Genomic DNA, 18,353 nt, shown 5'->3' with positions numbered 1-18,353 from the left:
GAGAATGTACTTCAGGATTTTCAGGATTTTTTGTTTTGGAAATATCCAGCTACTGCTGTTCCAGAAGAGTGGGAGTGTAACTCTCTAAGCAATAGTTAATAGAAATATGAAGGCAAATCCAATGTGTTTTTTGCCAAAGGGTGAGAGTGAATGAGTGACAGTAAAAATAACTACGTTTTTGGATTGGTTTAGCCATATAATAATTAAATTTTTTTTTTTTTTTTTAAGTACAGCTAAGCACTAAGATTTTTAGTCCTATATTTTGCATTTCTTATGCTTTGAGTTATTGTTATTGCTATTGTTTAAACATTCATTGAAATAATAAAGCAAACATTTCTGTTTCCAGTTGTGGTGTTTGTTATGTTCACAAGCCTCTTAGTAAACTCTCAAAATGCCATCTCTCCCTAATACTAATAAATAACTCTGCTTTAAGCATTCATTATCCTATTAGCTGAAGGGTAAGTCTGCTGTGTTCTGAGCAAGCTACACTACATTTTAAAATTACCTCCTGCTCTGTATGCTTTTATAGTTTTCTGTAGTTGTGCCTTGAAATAAACAGCACTCCCCTCCCTTCTGCACCCTGGCTGAAGTGCTTATGTGCCACTGCCCTTTATTAAGACAATCAACGTTCGGTGTTGAATGTGACACTCCAGAGTATTTTCAAAAATACAGGCAGAGTGTCCTCTATAAAGCTGTCCTCATTGGTGGCAGCAATTTTGTCCATGTACTACAAACACATTATATTGTTATTAAAGAAGATAGTCTTAACTTAAATCCTAGATTATCAAACTCTGTTTGGCTGCCCTGAAGAGCAGTGCTGGGTGGTGGGAAGGAAAGCAATCCACAAGCAGAAGGAAGAAATTAATGAAGCAATGACCTGACTTTTGCTTCCCTCCCTAGCCCCATCTTTTGCAAGCCAGTTCACATGAGTCGCATGATACCCCATGAGTGCCTAACTGGAGGGCAATCAATACCCTTCTCTGCAGGTTCTTTGGACACTGTGGCTATGGGTGCCTCACACATCATCTACACTCCTGCTCTCACATTTCAAAGATACTGGAGCACTATGTTCGCTCACATAGGTTTCATTTTTTAAAGTGGAAGCCAAAAGCACACATTTTAGAGGTAAATTATGCAGAAAAATACTTTATATTTCTGCTGAGGCAAATGATTTTTAAGTAGGTCTCATAATTACTTCAGGTGGAGAATGTGATTTTTCTCTTTGGTCTGTTCACTTGCAGTTCATATGAGGAAGGATTATATTACTAGCATTACACAAATGCTTAAATGGGTCCATTGATTTGTTTAGAAATGAAACATCAATGACAGTTAATTATTCAATAACTGATCATTAATTTTGGGCAAATGATCAGAGACCCTTAGGTCCTTCTAATTTTGCTTGGCTCAAAGGAGTAAATGAAATATGTTTGTTAAAAGTGTACACCAGACTACTAAGGATTCTTTTTCATTTTGCTACACTAAAGTTGTGTTTTAAATAGATTCATGAAATGGTTTAATACTAGCGAAGCAAACCTATCAATAGAAGAAAAGTTAAACACACAGTCAAGGGGGTTATTATCTAGCTGTCTGTATCTTTCATCTAACCTGACACCTTGCCATGTGGGGTTTTGGGTTTTTGTGGAAAACAATTTTTTACTCACTTAAACAACCTGCTTGTAATTAGTCCATGCCTCTTTTCCTTGTAGTTTATGCTGTCCTAAGGAGAGAAAGGACTGTTCACACCTACTGGGCTATAGCAGAATAGGATGATGTTCAAAAAGTATCGCTTGTATAATGAGGGTATCACCAGTCCTTTCATTTTTAATTAAAGTTCACTCAAAGTGTACTTTCCAATACCTGTGTCATTAACCTATCACCACATCTTGTAGATTTGCTAACGATTAGTAAGTAACACAACATTTTCTCTCACTCCATCTGCATGGGCTCAAGCTCTAAAATTTCCAAAGAATAAATTAAAGTAGAATTAAGGTTACAAAATAGAATGAATGTCAAGCTGAAACTCTTTTCATTAACTCAGTGCTCACTTCTGCCAAGGTCTGCAGCACATATTTGATTCTGTAACATCACTGCGCTGAGATCATTCCAATATCATAATAGAGCACATTTAAAATGAGCAATTGAAAGCTTGCAGCCTTAGCCATGGATTTATTTGCTTTTCTTGGCTAGATGGACAAAAGCTAGCCTGCGTGGAGATCTGGTTTCCGTTCACTTCAGTGGAGTTAATGCCACATTTGGCAAACGCAAGAAATCCTGGGGATTGCAGAGTGTTGTGAGAAGGTGCACGGTGTCATTTCTGCATGGGCCACAGCCTTATTCTGTATTTGTTTTAGTAATTAATGTCCCCATGAAACATAATATGTAAGTCAGTTTTCAGGAAATAGCATGACAGACAATAAACTTGTCTATCATGTGCAATATGTACTTTGAGAAATGTTGTACAAAACTTATTAGAGTAACAGAAGGACTGTGATAATTTCCATGTGTAAAATCAGAGAAGGAGCAAGCCTTGGGAGACATACCCGTGTCCATCCTTTATGGTGTAAAATAAATGGGAAAAATACAGTCTCATTAAAGAGGAGCCACTGTTCTGGTTAAAAACCCCACTCTAGTTCAGTATTGCAGCTGTGTCACTTCAGTGTGTTACTTACGTGATCACCAGAGGTCAGTGTCACCACAGGCTGCAGCACAGCGCGGGAGAAGCTATTTATGAGATGAAAACGAACTCACCTGATCCCTTCAAAGTTTGCCTGTGCTCCAACACCAAATATAACAATTCACAAGCCTCCGTCTTCTTTGTGAGATGGAGGATGGATGACTCGGGGGAGTGCTGAGGAAAGAAAAGCACAAGGAAAATAGGAATAGGAGAGCTAGAAGGAAATGGGAGCAGGAAAAAAAGCACAAATTGGCTGACTGCTTTATAACCATAAAAAGATATTACCTTCAGATTCTCAAGTAGACAAGTCCCACCTGTGCTAAGGCATGTACCCAGGAATATAAATTAATGTGTGCTCCAAATGCCTAGAAATTATGAGCTGGATCACAATGTTTAAATAATCTTTAAAAAAACACTGTTTTCCTTTGTCCACAGGGTTGTGTTTTGTTTTGTTTCTGGGTATGTGTGGATGTTTGGGGTTTTGTTTATTTGTTTGTTTGGGTGTTTTTGCTATATTCTCCAGCTTTGCTCCACTCACACAATATCTGAGAATGTATGCATGTAATTTTAATGACATGTGAAATCTTCAGGTTGTGCAGTTTGCCTCCAGGTTGCATTTTGAGAAAAATGCAAGATGTAGAATAAAAACTCTGTGAGCTGGGAAGACTGCCTCCCCAGCTGCTCACTTTTCTTTGACAAATGCCCTTAAAGCTGTGGCCTTTGTGCATGGGTCAGAGGTGATGGATAAGTGTGTGGGCTGTTGTTGCTCCCTCACCTTGGTATGTCACGAGCCCTCAACTCACTAAGTGTATCAACGGCTGCAATCCTCCCCCCTTGTGCACCACCCGCTCTGCAGATGTATTGGGTTGTGAGTACAGGCAAGAGCAACAGCTGTGGCAGGGAGGAATAGCTCAAGAATAGACAGGAGAACAGAAAGGCTCAAGCCTTAGCCTTCTTGGGGAAACCTGAGGTATGTGGATAGGTTTAATTACAAGCACTTTCTCCCACTTTGCCTGTACTGGTATTTTTGGAAGCTAATCTCCTACCCGGTGCTCAATCAAGTGGAAACAATGATAATACAAATCCCAGGGTTAGATGCCTTGTGTTCTACATGTTGTTCCTGGGCATTACTACAGAAAATATGTCATGATGATGAAAACATTCAGAAAAAAATATTGCTTGGTAAGAATTATTCTTTGACAATGGATCCATTGGGGTATTTTTGTTTGTTTTGTGGTTGGGTTTTGTGGGCTTTTTTTGTGGTGTGGTTTTTGGTGTTTGTTTTTTTTTAATTTCTGCTGGACAGTGGGATCTCTGGCCTTTGCAGTCTAATGATGCTTTTATATTTGCAGCTCTCTGGTCCAAACATCAGTCTAGCTCAGTAGTGGTCATGAAAGAAATTATCTTGTTCCCAAGCTCCCTCTGTACAATGTTGTGTCTTAACAGGAATACCTTCTTTTTTTTCTGAAGGTATAAATAGCCAGGTATGGAAAAGTGCCAACTTTAAAATACCAGGTCTGGAGGAGCATTTCTTGGGTAACCCGAAACATTTTTAACAAAGAACATAGACCGTCTCTCTCAGATGGAAGGCATATACCTGATACCAGGCAGAACTTAAGTATTTATCCAATCATATCGGCTGCTCTTAATTCACTCCAGGGTAAAGTCCTCATCAATACTGCTCCAGAAAAATGATCCTGTTTATCAAAGGGAATTATCTAGATAACATCATGACAGATACATGACAAACTTGCTTTCTCTGCAGAAGTCTGAGGGCTAAGCAAATACAAATTGAGCCTCTTTCTCAAGGCAAAATGCAAGTTGATTTTTGTACTACCCAACAAAAGAAAAGTAGGACAGTTCACACTGAGCTTGAATGTAGTACCAGGAAGGAGTCCTAAAGTAACTAGTTTTTAACGAATACTCCATATTACTAAAGTCTATAAATACTTGACAGTTTAGTATATTTGTTCCAGTACACTTCTCTGAAATGGGAAATAGGAATTTGAATAGTGTTTATGTGATCTCAAAATAGTGCTTTAACCAGCTGTGTGATCTCCCCTCAGCAACTGATGTCATCCACCATGAGAATGCTATCACAGGTTGCGCTGCAAAAGGCTAAATAAGTGTACACTCCCTGAGATCCATCATAAGGCTAAAAAAATACACAGATTCACATGTATTTCAGGTTCATGCTACTGCACTGAATTAATAGTGTCGGGTTTAAATAACAATTGTGAAAAAATTAGTCACATAATTTGCCAAGAATTGGGTAAATTTTCATATTTTCAGCTCTTTTTTTTTTCCTTCTTAAACTCTTCAGAAATATTTCACCATATTTTCTTGTAGCAATCATTCCGTTTTCTGTCCCCTCCAAAACACACCTCACCTTTCCAAATTGCAGACGTATCTCAGATTAAGGCATTCTTTGAGTCTAGAAAAAAAATAAGACAGAGCTGGGAACATGTATTGCCCTAAAATTTTTAATATAGAAAAAGTACTCTGACACATAAAACAAATGTCTTCTGTGTAATTCTCAGCACTTTGTACAGTTTAGACTGGTCTTAAAGTATTAACTCAGAAATACTCTCCAGTCATATTTAAGGGTGGTTAGGGAACAACACACTAATTGTAAAGTAATAATAATAATAATAATAGCCCATGTCAGTATGGGAGCTGGTAGGGATGAGTACATTTAATAAGTCTGATGAAAAGCATGAAATTGAATTAATGCTCTCTGGCAAACTTCCGAGTTGTGTCAAGACACACCAGTAGCCCACTTCTGGGTTAACCCTGTGAGGGATGTTGAACACGCGGCAACAGTCAGCTGAAAAACTTCCCATGCTGCTTAATCTGCTGACTACTCACCTCCTTTCTGCACTCTGCACCTCATAAGGGGAGCAGAGCCTCCAAAACACTGCCGATAACAGATGCAATGAAAATTCTGTGCAAAGGATAAGTGTGTATAAAAAAGACAGTGTTAAAAAAATCTGTACCTCTGGGTTGCTAGGATGGGGCAACAACATATTGCACCCTGTAATGAGCTCCGAGTGCCACAGCATGCTTTCAGCTCAGAAAGAAAAAGATGCCAGTGAACGCAGTAGCTATGCAAGAAAAATCCCTTGTTATATCTGCCAATGTTTATGGATGCCTGAACTTGTATGAGATGCAGGAACTGTGGAAGTTCGTAAGAAAAAGAAAGTTTTCCTGATTTCTGTGGTTCCTGTAAGACTCGATTTTCTCCAGTTCCATGTTTTGCTATAACCACTGGATAACTAACTGTTAGTAGTTCTCCATTCCAGTTTAGTCTGGTTGGCAACTCCACTTTTATTTCTGCTGTCTGGAATGGATACTATAAATCTCCAGGTTTCCTAGCCCATAAATCTGATGCATTGGTTCTGGGCACCCAGCTAACGGGTCTTCCGAGTGAAGCTGCAGTAGTGCCTGTAATGCTGTGCAGAAAGAAGAGTCCTACCTTTGCTCATGCAAAGCCCCATCATTCCAATTCTCACAGGCAGGCAGATAAACTGCTTGCAGGTTAGACTTTCCTTCTCTTTTTCAAAGGTCTGTCTTAAGAACCTGAGACTGTCATAGGCATTCAGATAAAGTACTTGCAAATAGTACAATTTCATACCATTTGAAGTCACGTTCTGCAACATATGTAAGTTTCTAAATTACAAGCAGCTTGGTTTTTAGTTCAGAACAAGATACTGTAATATATGTGGTGTATATTCACATAGAAGTAGGTTCCGTTATTTTCAAATGACCACCAGGGAGACTTCCTGGCAATTTTCTGCAGGAATGGATATGGAAAGGGATGTGGGTTGTTAATACCAGAGTATCACCTACCATCTGGATAGGCTTAACACATGATAAACTGTGAGGTTTGGGCACAGATTTGTGGTGAGAAGATTGTTTAAAAGTCTGTATAAGTTGGCCTGGCCTGACTCTTCTCTTGTGCAACGTTTGCCTGTTTCTTTTTACAAGATGAACACAGAAAAATTGGGTGGTGTAGCAGCCCCAAATTTAGAACAATAAATTGCAGTAAATTTAGAACTGTTCTACTCCCTATTTTTAAGTTCAGTTTCTGGGAACAAATTACACATCTGTAGATACATAGATTACAAAGTCAGAGGACCAATTGGGTTCATCCATTCTTTTACCTCCCATTTCATACTGCTACAGTTTGAAGATGGAACTTTACCCTAGTCCCTGACTGCAAATACTGAAAGTAAAAAATAAATAAAATAAAAGGATACAAAAGAGAAATAATGATAAGGTCCACATACTTTGTGGATTGCTAATGGGAATATAGAGCTGAGGCATAAATGGTTCTTTCTCACTTTTCTTCTATCTTTTCTGCATTCAACTTCTCTCTCTCTCTCTCCTGTGGCCTTGCAGGGTTATCTCTGTTTTGATTACTGTGTGAGGTAACAGGAAGGAGGGAGGGAATTAGGGAGGAGGTGAATGGGTCCCTGGATCCATCCAGGGGGTTCTGAGGAGTTTCTGTCTTGCTTATAAATTGTAAATATATATATAGCACATATGTTGCTTATTTTGCACATATTCATTGCATTTCATATTTCTATATTTTAGTTTGCTTGTGAATATAGCTTCATTTGCTTCTCAAATCTTCTGAGCTAGTCTGGTAACTTTTTTGGGGGGGATAGTTTCTCCAAATTCCTTGGAGCTCATATTTAAGCTACATAATTTACTAAAATATCTAGACTTGGTTTAATGTATTTTTTTCTGACTGGGAATCTACAAAAGTGTTAAAATGTTGTTTGGGACTTAATTGCTATATCTGATAAAAAGCAAATATAGTTTCTACTCTGAATTGATCCTAACTGAATTTCCAGCCATTGGAGTGTGTCACAGTTTGTATGCCAGAAGACAGAGACTGTGGCTTTCTCCTTCATGTTGATTCTCCTAGACTTGTTACTTCAATTTCTGACTTCAGTAGGATAGTTATAGCTATGATGGCCAGAGGGTATAAACAAAAGAGAGCTTTTTAAGGACCAGTAGTACTTTTTATAAGAAAGATTGGTGCAGTTGGGAAAAAAGAGAGGAGATTTAGGGCTTGTGCACCTAAGAGCTCATGTTTTTTTCCCAATGATACCAGTTAGACATAAAAAATAATTCTTCTCCCTGCAAATATTTCTTGACTTAATTAACTATACAGGCATAGTTTATTTGATTTGGTTATTGTAAAGGTGAATTATAAAGCACTGCTGCTATTCTGATGGCTTTTCTATGGACTGTGAAGATCAGAACTGGCAACAGAGGTTCTGTGATGTACAGTGTTAATATATGATTACAGACTGATAAGGCTTATGCTTGCTCTTCTCCCCTTCTTTTCTTTCCACTGCCCTTTTGCTATGCCTATGCTACAACACTGTGTTGCTTGCTTATACCTCAGATAATCCAACTGACACTGTCAGCAGTCTACCCTCTTTTTTTATTTACCACTGCTCCAATTTCCTGGCTTCCCTCAAATTTTTCAGTGATCACTTTGTCTTTGAATCATGCAGATGCAGCTCCAGAGGAGTCTCAAAATGTTGTCTAGTTTGTAACACTGCTTGAAACCAGATGGAAGTAAACTTATACAACTCCAACAACTCCAGTGTATTACTGAATCAATCCTTAAAAATCTTCACTGCAAAACCACAGCTTTTCTAGATATCCTCTTTGTATAGCTAACTGTATGATATTCCAGAAAGTTTTTCCAAACACTTATTCTAAGCCTTTTCCTCTGCACTGATACAAAGGCACCAAAAACTGAGCCCCAAGGACCTGGTTAGGAGAACGCAATTTCTGTGAGAATTCCCTGCTTGCAATTACAAGAAAAAAAATTGTACTTTAAAAGCTATTCAACATATGCCACGTTGAGTTTATTATCACTTTACTTTCTTAATCAAAATTTTGTGAGGTACAAAGTCAAACACCTAACAGTACTTGTGTGAGCATTATTACCTTTATCAAGCAAACACATGCAATATTTGAAAGCTAATGAGCTATCCAAGATAGTTTCTTAATCATCTCTATTCCTTCCCACTAGAAATACCCAAACCTAATTTCTTCCATGCCAAGCATTTCCTCTAGCTTATTTGAAATACATCTTTTTTAGAAAACTGGGAGGGAATGTAGTTTGGTTTGGGAAGAGGAAAAGAGGAAAGGAGTTGTTTCCTGCTTTCTCCATACCTCTTTCCATAGCCTACAAGAAAACAAGCTAGGTAAGTGTTACATGCACATAATTGAAGTGAAGCTGTTTTAGAAATAATTCCAGACTACAATTTAAAAGTGACATATTGGCTAGCAAATAATGTGTTTCAAAACTGGAGGTGTGCATAGGTTAAATTTAAGTTGCTTGTTAAAGCATTAAAAATGTCAATTAAAAAAACCAACAACCCTGCTAACTACTGTCATTTTCAGAACAAGTGAATGAGAACCTCAAGTAATGAATTGAAATTAAGTTGTTTCTCAGTAATCACAATCTATCTAATTTCTTACCTCTTAAACATCTGTTACTTAAACATCAAAGGAAGGATGGTTAGATTAAAAGTATCTGGACAGTGTAGCTAGCTACTGGAGAGCCTTCCTTGCAAAAAAGAAAATTTCTTAGTATATCAAAAAGGAAAATGGAACCTTGAGTTAAATTTTTCCCTAGACGTATGTTAGCTACAAATTCATTATTTCCACAGAGAACCCATAGTGAATCAAATGCTTTGGGGTGGGAGGTCAGCACAAAGCGAAAGTGATTATTCATTACAGTTATTTTCATTATATGCATTATAAAGTCAGTTTCACTATGTTCTTCTCTGTAGTTCTATAAGTGAAATCTGTCTGAAGCAAAGCTTAAGTTCAGCACAATCTAGTTTAGCTAGGATGAGATAATGAACACCTGTATCAAAAATGGTGTCTACCATAAAATGATACGTGTGTTCAATATTTACCAGATTGCAGTATTATTTTCTGCTCAGAGTTTAAGGAACTACTTAGTGTCCTAGGCTTGATGATGTGATAACCCTTGGTAAATATTGATTTTTAAATGGTGACCACTGTACAAATTTGTACTTTCTAATCAGAAGGCCACAAAGCAAACAGTACTAATTGAACAAAATCAAGGCACTTCTTTAGCTTGTATGTTTGATTTCACATATTGTGGCAGACACAATTCAGTTCCCAAGTGCTTCTCACCAGAACAATATTCGTCATACCTCCCAGCAACATGGAGATGCCAAGGTAAAAATTAAAAATGCTTCCAATCTTTCCTTGTGTAATGCAGTCCTTTGTATGAAGCCAAATGTGATATTAACTGTTCTCAAACCACTTGTCATATCTCCTCTTACCACATGCTATTGTTTCCTTACACTTTCTTTCATATTTTATAGCTTTATATGTATGTGTTTTCAAACTTCTGTGCAAAGCGTTGCTAATAGGTCTGATGTCAACATTTTTCCTCAGACCATAATTCTAAGAATCTGTCTTGTCTTCCCTCATTTTGAAGACTCAACAAGAAGAGGGATCTCAGAGTCACCCTGACATCACAGGGCTATATTTTTGGACCACGGAAAGTAAGATGCTAAACCCCACAGAGCACATATCTTAGCCATATTGCTTGAAGGGGCTTCAGGGCCACTCCACAATGGCTTTGAAGCAAGCGGGAGGAGACTGTCCATATACTTGCTACCCTTTTAATCTACACTTGCACTCACTTATACTGCATTTCATGTGGGGCGGGAAAGAATTCACTGTGCAAGTGATGCAGAGTCACTTACTTGGTGTAAATACTTTTCCCGTGTTCCAAGAATACTTGACATGTTGCAGACTGCACACTGCAACATTCTTCATTTTAAATGCATAGAATTGAAAAGATTGTGAGATTATTTATAGAAACTGCTTATATATTGCTGGCCCTTAAATTTCACCCACTTACCCTCAGACTAAGCACCCTAATTAAGGCTGGAGCATATATTCTGAAAAGACATCCTGACTTGAGATGGGTTGCATTAAAAAAACAAAAAAATCCCCCTAACTTCCTCAAAGAGAACTTTATCAGATTATGCATTGCTCTCCTAGCATTTTCAAGCATAGCATTTCAAGACCTTTATGCCTAGAAAGGATGTTATTTAGTGAATTATTATAACTAGACAGAGCAGGAGGACCTCAAATCAGATTTACATGCTCTGTTAGTGTCCAGCAGGTAGAAGAGCTGTTGAAGCAAGAACAAGGCAATGATGATCCCCCCACCCCAAGCTTGCCTTTGTTTAGTTCATTGCAGTTTGTTTGTGTGGAAGGAACAAATATAACCTAAGCCAAATGTTACTGAGATTCCTTCAGGACAGCTATACTGAAAGATGAAACTTTCAAAGAAGATTTTGTCTCAAACTCCTGTTTTGCCTCAAACTTTCACCTTCTGCAGAGCAACCTCTTCTAAAAGATTTCATGATTTTTTAAATGAATTTTATGTTCCCTGAAACAATCTGCTGCAGCTTGTCTTGATAGTTAAAGATCCCTCAGCATGTTTCATTCATGATTTGACCTGTATTTCAAAGATGGCCTCCATAGATAAAAGCTAGTATTGGTAGCTGTTATGTACCAGTCCAACCATCTGGAGTCTTTTGTTTCAGCAGGATCTCTGCTAGACCTCTAACTTTTAATGGCACTACTCACTTATGTCTGTAAAGGAAGTAGTTGTAGCAAACAATCAATTAGCAACTGAGAGCATTACTGGGGTGTTTTTGATGTTGCTGCCATAAATAACGGCCTATTGTTACATTTTTGCAGCTACGGAGCAATTGTCTATTTGCATAAAAATGTGGGTCATTGGTATGAGAACATTAACAGGTGCTTCCAACAATCTTATTATTTTCTTAGAGAATAATGATGTGTTATCAAAACCTATAACACTGTCCTAGTGGTGATGTAGCTTCAAAATACTGAAACTGAAGACACAAAAAGAGACACTTTTTCCTTTTCTAAAAGGAAGAACTGAACAACTATTGCTTAAGCAAAGATATCATTAGGTCTCACAGTTGCCAAGGCTAGCTAGTGAGCAGAAGAGAGCCTTCTCCATCTGGGTAGTGGTGGGGGCTCAACCCTTCTGTACCATTTCTTGGGGCTGGCCTTCTGTGAGTCACATGTGTTGCAGAGCCAGAAGAGAAGCCTCCCAAAAGCTTGTCTGACAATCTGTGGAGCTTGACTGCTGGAAACCGTATACTTCAGGATGTATCAAACTCACAGAAAATCTTTGGCAGAAACTCCTATGGAGCTTAAGGCTTTCAAAAGCCCAAAGAGTGTATTGTAGAAGACACTTAAGTCTTTCCATCTCAGCTCTGGCTTTCCTAATATTTGAGGACTGATCCTTCTGAGGACCACTAGCAGTCAGATATGGAGGGAACCACCCTTGTTGTCTGCATGGTTCTGTGAGTCTTTGGAGTAGATAAGGAAGACAATTCAGCCTGTGAACTTTACATGCAGAGAAAATTCAGCAGCCTTGTGAGAAGCAATACAAAATCAACTACAATAGATGCTGCCTGGAGCATGCTGGACTACGGCAGAAAAGTACAACACAGAAACTATTTCATAGCACAAAACCATTGCAGGTTTATGTATTAAAGGCAGAGAAAATTGCTGATGTCAAAAGGGAAGAGGATCTCTATGTTTATAATGAAGGCTTCACCAGTCCCTGATTAAATGTTGGAGTAAAGTTTGAGCAACACCTCCATATCTGAAAGAAATTTTGGCAGACCCTGTATAAACGGGGCTGGGATATCTTGCAGAACCTCAGGTCTGAATCACATCTATTTGTACTAAACTTATAGTTACTATAAGCAAGTATAAAAAAAACCTTTTCATCAAATTGAATATATGCATTATGTTTTTTTTGTGTATATGCACAGCAAAATCGGTACTGTGAATGTTAATATCACCTTGCCTTGTTTAACTGTGAAAGCTGTTTTGCATATGAGCTTGAGCTTAGTTAATAAATGCTACATGTGCAGGATGATTATGTTTTTCTAACTTTTATCATTCTATTACTTTTGTTTTGTTGTAGTTTTTTTGTTTTGTTTTGCCTTTTTGTTTTGTCTTTGTACATTTACACTGCATACTCTATGGAGAATACTTTGAATATTCCTGGCATCTTCTTCTCCTTTTTCTCCACTACAGCTTCTACACATGGGAGACACATCAATGATTCTTATTTGTTAATGTCTTTTGATGATTTTGTTTATATTTGCTCATTCTCTAAGTTGCTCAACAATATATATAAATATATGTATACAAATATATATATCAAGGTTTACTACAAACAAGCAAAATATTTTACATGGCTCAGAAAATCTATGTAACAAATCAGTCAGAAGATTTTGTCATCAGTTATGAAGAGATCCCTGCTCTACTGAAATCACCAGATAAATGCTATCTTGGACTAATTTCAATCAAGATTTCAAACACTCCTTTCTCTCTCATGCACTTTCATTTTTTATCAATTTTCACAGTGTTAATGCAGTAATATAAAAAGGAGCAGGAGGAACAAACCAAGGAGAAACTACCCTTTCCTTCCAGGGGCTGGGACAAGGCCAAGGAAAGTCATGGAACAGATAATTTTGGGTGTCATTATGCAACATGTGTAGGGCAGCCTGGTCCAGTCAGCATGTGTTTACAAAGGGCAGGTTCTGCTTGACCAATCTGATCCCCTTCTATAACAAGGTGACCTACTTAGCTGATGAAGGAAAGGCTGTGGTTGTTTTCTACCTGGTCTTTAGTTAAGCCTTTGACACTGTCTCTCACAGCATCTTCCTGGAGAAACCGTCTGATCATGCCTTGGGTGCATGGACACTTACCTGGGTAAAAGTATGGCTGTCTGGTCAAACCCAATAAGTGGTGGTGAATGCAGGTAAATCCAATTGGTGTCTGACCACTGGTAGAGTTACCCAGGGCTCAGTATTTGGGCCAGTTTTCTTTGATATCTTTATCAATGATCTGGATGAGAGTGCACCCTCAGTAAGTTTGCAGAAAGCACTGAGTTGGGAGGGTTTGCTGATCTGCTCAAGAGTAGAAAGGCTCTGCAGAGGAACCTGGACTGGCAGGGTAGGTGGTCCAAGGCCAGTTATATGATATTCCACAAGGCCAAGCACCAAGTCCTACACTTGGGCTACAACAGCCCTCTGCACTGCTACAGACTCGGAGAACACTGGCTGGAAAACTGCCCAGCAGATAATGACCCGGGGATGTTGATTGATAGTTGTCTGAATATAAGCCAGCAATATACTGAGGTAGTCAAAGCATCCTGACCTATATCAGGAATAATGTCACAAACAGGACCAGGGAAGTTATTGTCCCCCTGTACTTAGAACTGGTGAAACCACACTTTGAGTACTGTCCTCAGTTTTGGGCCCCTTACTACAAGGACACTGAGTTGCTGGAGCATGTTCAGAGATGGGCAACAAAGCTGGTGAAAGTTCTGGAGAACAGGTCTTATGAAGGGTGTCTGAGGGAATTGAGGTTGTTTATTGCAGTGAAGAGAAGGCTGAGAGCAGGTCTTCTCTCTCTTTCTGTAACTACCCAAGAGATGGTTGCAGCGAGGTGGTGTTGGTCTCTTCTCCATAGTAACAAGCAACAGAAGAGAAGGAATGGTCTCAAGTTGCACCAGGGGAGGTTTAGGTTGAACATTAGAAGAGAGGTCTTCAGTGAAAGGGTTCTCCAATACTGGAACAGGCTCCCCACTGAAGGAGCTTAATCCTCATCCCTAGAGGTGTTTAAAAGATACAGAGTTGTGGTGCTAAAGGACATGGTTTAACATCAGACTTGGTAGAGTTAGATAATTTTTGGACTCAATGTTTTTATAAATCTAACAGAAATGATTCTAAGGCATTCTGCAGTGTCGTGTTACTCACATATGCACTTGGATAGTCTGTAGGTTGCTTCTCTTGAGACTGAAGAAGCTCTGAACTTTTGGTTTTTTGAAGGAAATGATTTGCAATATTTATGAACTTCTGTGAACAGTTAGGTTAAGAAAAAAACAAACAAACAAGTTGATAAAAATTTTTATCAATGGGATTATGCAAAGAAGCAAAATGCAAAATGTCTTTGATACTAAAATGTATTAATTTATAATTAAGTTTATATATTAGTTATAATACTAGAGTTTATATATCAGCTTATACTAATAAATCCCTGATAAAATATGCCTGTAACTGAAGAACTTTGTGTGATGGTCTCTACCTATGATGAGTCTCTGACCTTACAAATAACGACTCATCCACAGCGTGGCTTATATCAGTTCCTGAAAATTAGACTACATATGGAGAAAACCAGTTCTAGAAATTACAAGTTTTCCAGCCATGTTATGCCACAGCTGTGAGGTGTTGCATGGTTCCTGGACCTGTAAATATATAGAGAATCATACAAAGGGTTTGTTTTACATTTTTTCAGGTCCAACAGCCATATTGCAGTAAAATAATCTGCATTTCATCACATCACCTTTACTGTAAAGGTCTGATAAATATGTTGTGATCATCAATACTGCTTTGAAAGTCTTAACAGTTACACATGAATGTAACCCACACTTTGGCATACATGAGTTGACTGGCCTGGAAAACAATAAGGTCATTAAAACAATCTCACAACAACTGTTTATAAGTCAAAGACAACAAAATATGAAGGCTGTCGCTTGGTGGTTTTTCTGTTAACTGTTTTTGTTGCACAGGATTCTCTTGAAGATGCAGTTGATGAGAAATCACATCTAATTTATAAGAAAGATACAGGGGCTGTAATATTTGCAGTTCTCTGGACATAAATAAATTTGTTATTCTGACTCTATTTCTCTGGAATATTTGTGGGGCCTGTCATTCTCCTAAACAGTAACAAGAGTTTTTTATCTGATGCCACAAATTATCTTCTTTCTTTTTTTTTTTTTTTTCCAATAAAGTGACTTTTCTAGATTTTTGTTGGAGCTTGCCTGTATTGAGATGTAGCAAATTTGAGTCAGGAAAAGCAAAAATATCTTCTGAACAGCAGCACTGGATACTTCATCCTTTTACATATATTAAACCAACGCTTATGGCCCTTTTATTACTGTGACAGCAAATGAAGAGTGCTCAATGCCACTGGACTCTTTAATCAACTATTTGGATTATTGAAAGGACTCAGGTAGTTGGCATGAATTTAAATAGTTGAACAGAGCATGACCAAAAACCAATTGGCAAGCAAGACTGGGCAACCCATACGGACTCTGGCCTTATCTTCTTCCTAAAGAGGATGAATTTCCACTTTTCAGGCTCCATGTAAAGCATAAAAGAAGAAAATTCAACAACATTGTCCTTTTTTAAAAATTTTATTTTCTAAAAAAGTTACATTTTTATCTAATTCTGAAACGTAAAAGAGTCAGGGGTCAACTAAAATAAAAGGAAAATGAGGTGTGAAGTGTTTCCCATCTCACATACTTCTTTTTCTATCATCTCCAATTTTTTTTGCCTAAAAGCTACTCCAGAGTTTTGCACTACTTGTGTTTTCTGCCCAAACCGCTTCTAACTGGGTGCTGTCAAGAGCACTTGGTATCCATTTGTGACATGTATGTGTCAAATACAGCATCTATAAAAGGACACCATTCCTAACTGCTGAGAAGGAGCCCAGCAACCCACCAGAGCCCAGGGCAAGACCAGCTGGGGTCTTTAGATGATGAATTCACAATGCTGACTGACAGTGCCCTGCAGGTCTCACTATCCAAGAGAAGGGTGAACTCTCTCTACACAGAACTGGAGCTTTTGTTTTCACCTCCAGTTTTCCTTCACCTTCACCTCCAAATTTCAAAGAATTAACCATCTCAGATAGCAATGGCTCTCAGCCAAAGCCACCAAAAATATTCCTCCTTCTCCAAAATAATTCCTCCATACTCTTTAATGGTAGATCTCACTTTTAATCTAGTACTGAACTTGGATTGTCTAATGACCTTCACATGCTGCCCACCTCTGAAATAAATATTTAATTTTTCAGTTCACTGTGCAAGACTAAATATTTAGTTTAATTATTTGTGGGTGACCATCCATTCTTAATTACCTATGAAAATCTATATTTATTGTATTTGTGGAAAACAATATTTAAGGTTGGAATATCTGATTAATGAAATAAAACCACATATCCACACCTCTTCACATTTTCTCGGTTTTAGGGTAACTTTATGATACCATTTAATCATTTTAAATTGCTGAACTGGAGATTTTCCAAATTTCCCTAATCTGAAGTCACAAAAATTTTAACCATGTCCCAGAGCACCCTCTTCATATGTTCTCTCTCTGAATATATATGTAAATGTGCATTAATTATACTCTTTCTAGGTACTGTACATGTTTCTGACATGAGGATTCTACATTACAGTGAAGGATTATTGTACTTTCTAGGCCCACTACAGCTACAACAGCTGCAATCACTAATATATTTTATTACAAGTAGTATTTAATTAACGGTATGTCTACTATCCATGTGAAGGATCCAGTTCATGAGCTCTCAGTGTGCACTTGCAGCCTGGAAAGCCAATCAGATCCTGGGCTGCATCAGGAGAAGTGTGGCCAGCAGGCCGAGGGAGGTGATCCTCCCCCTCTACTCAGCCCTGGTGAGACCCCACCTGGAGTACTGTGTCCAGTTCTGGAGCCCCTATTACAAGAGGGATATGGACGTGCTGGAAGGTGTCCAGAGAAGGGCCACGCGGATGATCAGAGGGCTGGAGCACCTCTCCTATGAGGACAGACTGAAGGAGTTGGAGCTGTTCAGTCTGCAGAAGAGAAGGCTCCCAGGTGACCTAATTGTGGCCTTCCAGTATCTGAAGGGGGCCTACAGGAAGGCTGGGGAAGGACTTCTCAGGATCTCAGGTAGTGATAGGACTAGGGGAATGGAATGAAGGTGGAGGTGGGGAGATTCAGGCTGGAGGTGAGGAGGAGGTTCTTCCCCATGAGAGTGGTGAAGCCCTGGAATGGGTTGTCCAGGGAGGTGGTTGGGGCACCGTCCCTGGAGGTGTTTAAGCCCAGGCTGGTTGAGGCTCTGGCCAGGCTGATCTAGTGTGAGGTGTCCCTGCCCATGGCAGGGGGGTTGGAACTAGGTGATCCTTGTGGTCCCTTCCAACCCTGACAGATACTATGATATTATGATACTATGATACTATGATTCTTCACAGGTTTAGGAACACGTCTGATTTTGTGCACTGCGAATAGTCCTACAGAAGTGACAGTTCTGTTGAAAGAGTGGAATTCTAAGCCTCAAAAACTAGATTTTCACTGATGTGGGGAGAGACTGGCACTGCAGAGACTAGAAAGAAGAATGAGAACTGTAGCTGAGAAAAGATATTTTGGACTGGATTAGGAGATTAATTTAATTTCTATCTCTATTTTATCTTTTAAGCAGAATAAATTTACTGGCACCAAAAGTTATTATTTTCTTTGTGTACCTAATGTTTGAGGTTTTTTTGTATGCTTTGGGTAGCTCTTGTAGGGATGGTTTACCATGATTGTACGGGACAGTAAACAACTGTGTTGGCAGTGGCAATATAAGTCCCTCTATTCTGAGAATAACCTTCCAGAGGTACCCTTCATAGTTTGTTCGGTTTTTTTTTTTTTTTTTAAGAATTGAAGAAATAATCTTTTGAAGAGTCAAGAAAGGACAAGACTAAGCTTTTTGGGAAAGA

This window comes from Melanerpes formicivorus, unplaced genomic scaffold, assembly GCF_026170545.1.
Source record: "Melanerpes formicivorus ecotype bairdi unplaced genomic scaffold, bMelFor1.0.p_v2 SCAF_1, whole genome shotgun sequence".
NCBI lineage: Eukaryota > Metazoa > Chordata > Aves > Piciformes > Picidae > Melanerpes > Melanerpes formicivorus.
This window is presented reverse-complemented; position numbering follows the sequence as displayed.